Below are 7142 nucleotides of genomic sequence, written 5' to 3'. Positions count from 1 at the left end.
TGGAGGTTTGAAATAAACAAGAGGGTGGGAACAACCTCTTGGAAAACCCAAGAAATCACTGGATGGAAATATTTCATGGACCGGTTTACCAAGGGGAGGTGAAGAGTAAAGATCAATGGAGGAAGGTGAAGGGAAAATGTGTAATGTGAAAAGAAAAGACATGAAATAGATTTGGAGCCATCCAAAGGGCATGTGAGACTCATAATGTCATGGCTTTGGAGCCTTATGATAATTCAAACAAATGGGACCCTTCTTGGAAGCATTAGTGGAAGAAAAATCAGGCACATGATTTTGTAAGATTTTTTAAAAATACTTCTACTTTGATCTAGAAAAACTTTTCAACATGGAAGTTGTAGCGCGTGAGCTAAAGTTTTGGCTGATAACTTTTTATAAATTTTTGGAGCTATGAGTCAGGAGATATGGCCAAAATGGTGGATGCCAAATTTTTCCAACAACGGTGGAGACCACCTCCCAATTTTATACACACCCACACTTTCTTTCCCACACTTAACACTTTCATAAAACATCATTCATTAGACTCCCAACCCTTTTCCCTCTCTTCTCCTCTCTCTCAAGCTAATAAACCATTAGAATTTCCCTCCTAAATCACCCTCAAATCATCCTTAATTGTAGTAGTAATGTATGAATTCGCACTACTCTCTCTCCATTATTGCTAGATATGATTTTATTTTATGAAGATTCTCTATATTTTTTTATTGGAGAGCTCTTGGACTTAAGCTATGGGGGGAAGAATGAAAACAACTCACCTATGATGGAACTTGATTAAGTACAAAATTGGTCAACAAAACATCTAGATGGAGCTTCCACATTGGTGGAACTGCCTTAATGCAGCTTTGGTGGTGTTAATTCCTATTCTATCTTAACCTCCTCTCTAAACACCCTCAAGGCCTATATAAAGAGGCATTCTCCTTTGTAATTTGTAAGAGAGAGCCAAGAGGTCTTCTTCAGCCCTATTGAGCCTTCCCCATTCTCTCTCATGAGCTTATGCAATTCATTCCCTTACTATAGCTTATGCATGCTCTACAGTGTAATAAGCCCATGCTATTGGTATCCATATTGTGTATATTGGTTATGTCTTGAGGGTTCTCCATCTCTTGTGCCCTCTTAAGTTTTATTGATTCATCTATTTTTTGTAGTTCTCTGTCTCTCTCTCTGTCTCTCTGTCTCTCTGTCTCTCTCTCTCTCTCTCTCTCAGTTTTCCTCTCTTCTCCCTTACAATCTCCTCTCCCTCTTGCATAGTGTCCTAGTCCTCTTTTCCATGACTAGGTGGTGCCCTTACCTCATTCGCTTTGTGGCAGAAGGGAGTTTGGCATAGTATAGAGGCTGCCATACCAAATTTCCTTTGTCATGTTGTATTAAAAAAATGCATTTGTTTTATGTTTTTCATAGGGCATGGATCCTTCTATATGAATATACTCCCCAAAAACATATGGAATCCTACGATTTATAGATGTCCTAGCAATTGAAATTATAAGAGATCGAGGAAAACCAAATGTACTTATTCTATGACATTTAAGATTTGTAAACCACAATTTAGAGAGAGCACGATAACCTCTACAACTGATACCTATACAGTCATATGTCTCCACTATTTCATCCGATTTAATTGTTCCTTTTAAATCTTTCACTAACTCTTTTAGAGTTTGGCTTCTCAAGTCTACATTTTTAGGTGATTTAAGAATCCTTATAATGTCATTCTTTGTCATGGTTTCTTTAATAAGCTTAATCCTCTCATCGTTCTCTCGAATATTAATACTTGAAATATAAGATACACATCTCTTTGCAAGATTTAGTCTCATTTTCTTCACCCGACTACACAAGTTCATTATATTTTTAAGTGGTCTTTTTCTCTATCTAAACCCTATTAGAGTTTCTTTCAAGCAAAATAATTTTTCTTGCAATGACTGATTAGAGTTTTCTAGATTATCAACCTTGTCTATTAGCTCGGTAATAGTTTTTTGTATCAATGTTAATGCTTCCTTCATTTCATGCATTTGTTCTGTAAATGAAAAAGATGCATAATATAACCTCATGCAATAGCCAAGCATCTCACCACAACCATCTCCAACATACCTTATGAAGTTGTGAATATTGTAAAAAGGAGGATGCTTACCTGTAGAAGGGTTCGGAGGATAAATATTTCCATCCATCCACAAGTCTACATGCTTCTTTCCTTGTAATCGTAACTTGTTAGCTTCATCCTTGTCCAACAATGTTCGATAGTATATACTCCTCCAAGATGAATAGGCATGATCTAACTGAATAGTAAGTTTATACTTACGTGGTGGGGCTGCGCTTGTATTGGTTGAAGAGTACTGGCAAACATTTTGGTAGGGAATCCTAAACGGGTCAACAATATCATAGAGAAGGAAATAAAAACCACAGGAAAGAGAGTTGCAGAAAATGAATGTCGAGGAACACAAACAAACGGCATCTTTTGGTGCAAAAATTCAAAAATACAAGATTTTGCAATTTTCAAGAGAATAAGACTGAAAAGGTGACACATAACATCCATTAAAGATTGAAGATATTTAATACCCGACCTCTTAAATGAATCATGCATTCTCTCATTAATCACATCTAGGTAGCCAAATTTAGAGGGTTTTTCTTTTCTAAACCTCTTCCAATTAGCAACTTAATTATTTTCTTACGAGTGCCATTTTGAAACGTTTTTGGCCCTAATGTAAAGCTATTCAGAAACTTATACCCTTTGCCACCTCCATCTTTATTCTAACACTATATGCCATATATTATGTACATGCTACATATAAAATTTTCCTAGAACACATGCCATACAAAAAAGGGGAAGAAACTTTTAGAAGATTAGAGTGTGTACATCTAGCATATTTGATTTTCCTAGAACAGATGCCAAACAAAGGAAGGTACCAAAAATTTAGAAGGTTAGATTTGTCATGACTACCAATGGTCACTACTAAGAGACATATAGGTGATGCAATCATACATTTTAGCTTCTTCTTCTTAACATTGAGCACCTCCAAGACATTGTTAATGGTGGCAATAGACCATGTGGGCCTTGGAGAGTGATTTTCTTATGCATCAATAATAATACTCTCTTCCTTGAATCGTGTTGACTACCATAGGAAGGAGAATATAATGTGAATTATTAGACAATGAGTATACCTTTAACTCTCAAAATATCTCCTTAGGTCTTTCAAAACTTAATACATACTATTCCATAGGCCCTTGTTTCTTCTTTAAAAAGATCATTCAAAGGATACTCTATCCTCTAGGGATACTCATGGGTCTCCAAAAGTGATAGCATCCTTTCTTGAGAAGTCTTTGAATAAATGCAATGTTGGGAGTTAAAGGCCACTTGTGCCTAGCCACCTATATTTACTTACACTTGTCACCCAAGCACCCATATGTTGCATGTGGTAGTAGCTTGTCCTTGTCACTTTATTCTTTACATGACATTAGAATAAGGCAAGGCATGTTGAGAATAGCAAATGATGCTTGCCCATAAGTGGCTTTGTATGAGAGATATGATAAAGTTGTATGCTCTACAAAGAGATGTCAAAATTTCCATAAGCACAGTGAGGAATAGTGGTACTACTCAAAAAAGCTATATAAGCATGTACTTGACACTCATTTCATTGGGTATGGTACTTTAAGTTTAAGTCACTCAAGATTGTGTTTATGAGTCCAAGCTAATATAACTTGGAACCTAATTCACTTGAGTTACAATCTCTTCTCTCTATCGTGTTGATCCGAGTTTTTCACAAACTGGATTTTTACCATAAAATTTGGCTAAAACCCCTCTCAAGAGCTTTACTCATAGCTTAAACCCTACATCTTATCACTTTGGGTTTACTCTTTAAGCACTAGGTATGCTACATTGCTTCTCGATTATGATAACTCTAGCAAGTGGGGAAACAAGTTCTTAGGAGGGATGCCAATGTAAAGGGTAAAAGAGATGGGTCATCTTAGTGAAGATGGAAATGGATTACACCTAGGGGTTGAGTGACTGCAATTTTTTTTTTCAAAGGACTAACCTCCAACTACACTTGGGTTCTACCTGCATCACCAAGATTTGGGGTCTATCACTATCATTAGAGGACACCTCACCCTTGTACACAAGTCAATGTCCACATCATGGTGTCATTTGGATCCTACACAAAATCTTACAAGCACGGATCCCCTCTAGTAAGATCCCCTCTATCACATGCTTATATGTATTTATATATATATAAGCAATTAAAGTCAAAGCAGCTTTTGGAAGCCATTTTTAATAATTTTAATAAATCCCAATGAAAATAACATTTCAAGAAAATTCCCATGGTCCCCGACCGGTTTCAATCTGGTATGCAAAGTTGCAAAAGAAACTTTTTTCAAATTCCTCACCGATTTGAAGTTACAAAGGCGCAGACTGCTGGGCTGCAAGCAAATTTCTTCTTTTTTTAACCCTTATCACATTAACTTTTCATTTTATACTTCTTGTAAATATATTATAATAATGTACTTGGGCACCCACCTCTTGTAATCCAGCTTACTTTCTCTAGCTTGTCTACCACCACTCTTGGCTTCTTGCATGATGAGCAAGGTGGGGACTTGTCCCATCCACTATTCTCCATATTATCAAAGATGTCATACATAATCTAGGATTATATTAATCAAGAAGATTAGCTTAATTTAAATACTCATGGAGGCTATACAAGGTGCCCATGGAAATATAAAGAGACACAATCACAAGCACATGAGAGCACTCTAGATCACCAAGCCCAAAGGGGAGCCACTAAGAGTACATTATGCAACACCCTTGAGGGCTGAAAAGATGAATGGGTTGCCTCTTACCCACCCAACCTCTAATCCTCACTAAGATAACTAAAGAGGGACACCACCTAGCCAAAGGGAGGATGGGCTAGGACATCCCTTTCCTCAAAGAGAATGGAAATAACCAAGACACAACTTCACGAGAGAGAATATATGTACTAGAAACTATATCAGAATATGAGAGAGAGAGATGAGAAGAGAGGGAGACAAAAGGAGAATAAGTAGAGGAAGCTTACCATTATGTATTCATGGAATGAGAAGATGAGAAGAGAGGGAGAAAAGAGGAGAAGAGGTAGAGGAAGCTTGCCATTATGCTACATAATAAAATAGACTCACTTATAACTTACCTCAAAAAGACGGACTAGCATGAGGGTATTCTAGAGTGCTCTCATATGCTTGTCATTCTCCTTCTCCTCTTTATATCTCAATCCTCGCTGGAACTCCATTCATTAGCGATGGTCTTTAACACAAGATCCTCCTGTCACCCTCCTTCATGTTGTAAATAGTGCTCTTCCATTTTTTGTGCAAACCCTTCTATGGCCTTAGCTCTAAAGCCCTTGTCTCCCAATCTTGTCTAGCTTTCATTCCCATTAGCCATGGTCGCCCGAGAATGAGTGGATAGCCGTCCCCCTTCACTGGCATCACATACATGTCAAGCTCCAGTTACACTCCACACATCTTTACCTTGACTTTCTTTATTACTCCCAAGTAATTTACAATCATAATCTCTAGTACCTTTACCCAGGGAAAAATCATCTGGCTCAATGTGTCAGCGTGAGCGAGCCCTCCTCTTTTTACTAATGCATGTCTTTGTAGCCTTTGAAGATTCTGTCTCCTCTTTCATATTTTCAATCTCCTCTAGTGGTGTAGGCTCCATTCTCTGAATTCTACGGGCTTTCTTCACCGGCATTGCTTCAACCTCTGCTACTTTGGTCTTTCCTTTGATATCACTCTCATCTAAACTGATCATCCTGACATCACGATTCTCTGGTGGCTGGACATGTAAGGGCGGCACCTCTGCAAGTGGTCGAGGATGCTAGAGAACTTGAACCTGTGGTGGAGGCCCTGGATTTGGTGGAACAAGCCTCTCCCTAGGTGGTGTCACTTGTTGTCCCCTCCTTCTTGGTTGGAACCCATTTCTTGGCAAACTCCTGGGATGAGGGAAAAAATACATACCATGGCCAGTCTCTCCACAATTATAGCAAACATACTCTCTTTCTTGTCTCCTTGGGCCCTGATTGCCTTCATTTGTGAGGGGAGGGGGCCATAATCCTTGCACTAAATTCAACGAAAGGCTTTCAAGTTGATTAGTAATGCGTTGTAGGAGCTCTTGTTGTGGCATCTCCAGTTCAGGCGGGGCCTCTGCTATTGCTATAGGCCTTGGCATGGTTGCTAAAATCTGCATGGTCTCAGCTCCCCCCTTTAACTAGGCTCGATACTTCAATTTTCTATCTTTCTCCCTGGCGTAAGTGACTGATTCTTCATAGGATGTGGGAAAATTTCCTTTGACCTTTTCCCTTAGTAGAGGGTGGAGTCTGGCCAGAAAAAATCTTTCTTAAGGCAATCAGGTACTCTCTCTCCCTCGGCTATACGGAGAGGCTATCCATTTATCCTATAATTTTATAAACATGCCTTCATATACTTGGTACTCCCTTGGTAAGGTTTGGCGAAGTTCTAGAAGTTGTCTCCAAATATCTTCAGGAGGCTTTGTATCTTGATACTCATGCATGAATGTGGTCTTGAGATCCTCCTAGTTACCCCTTGTAGCTTCCCGGAGAGTTTGATACCACACTCAAGCATCACCCTTCAGAACTAAAGAGAAGGCCTGTACTTTGGTTGCTTCATTGCCCGACCTGTGACTAGAAAGACACTTTCTAAGTCATCTGGAAAGTCGAGAGCTTTCTCCCCTTTGTGCCCAAAAAAAACTTAGAAAAGCCATGACAGGAAGATGTTGATCTAGGTCAATACAAAATAAAGATGAACACATCTAAGCCCAAGTCATATCTTATTAAGGGTAGAATAAATGGATTCCGAGATGCATTAATCTTAGCAAGACGACGAGGGCCCAATAAGCCCCTTATGATATTTTGGAACATGAAGGTTGTGCTAACTATTATATGCACAGTTTGCCTAGCAAGTGTACGGATAGGTCTATACAAATCCCTATGGTTCATGGGATACACTTAGAGTAGAATGAATACGTGTACATTAAAAGAGATGTTATAATCCAAAATAGAAAATATTATGGGATTAGGGGACAACAAGATCTCTCTCAACCTCTCAGCTCCAAAATAGAAGACTATGCTGAAAATGTATCTTTCTACTAATGC

Source organism: Lygodium microphyllum, chromosome 2, assembly GCF_053477565.2.
Source record: "Lygodium microphyllum isolate KBCC chromosome 2, Lygodium_microphyllum_v1.1.10, whole genome shotgun sequence".
Lineage (NCBI taxonomy): Eukaryota > Viridiplantae > Streptophyta > Polypodiopsida > Schizaeales > Lygodiaceae > Lygodium > Lygodium microphyllum.
The sequence above is the reverse complement of the archived record's forward strand: the minus strand, read 5'-3'. Positions refer to the sequence as shown.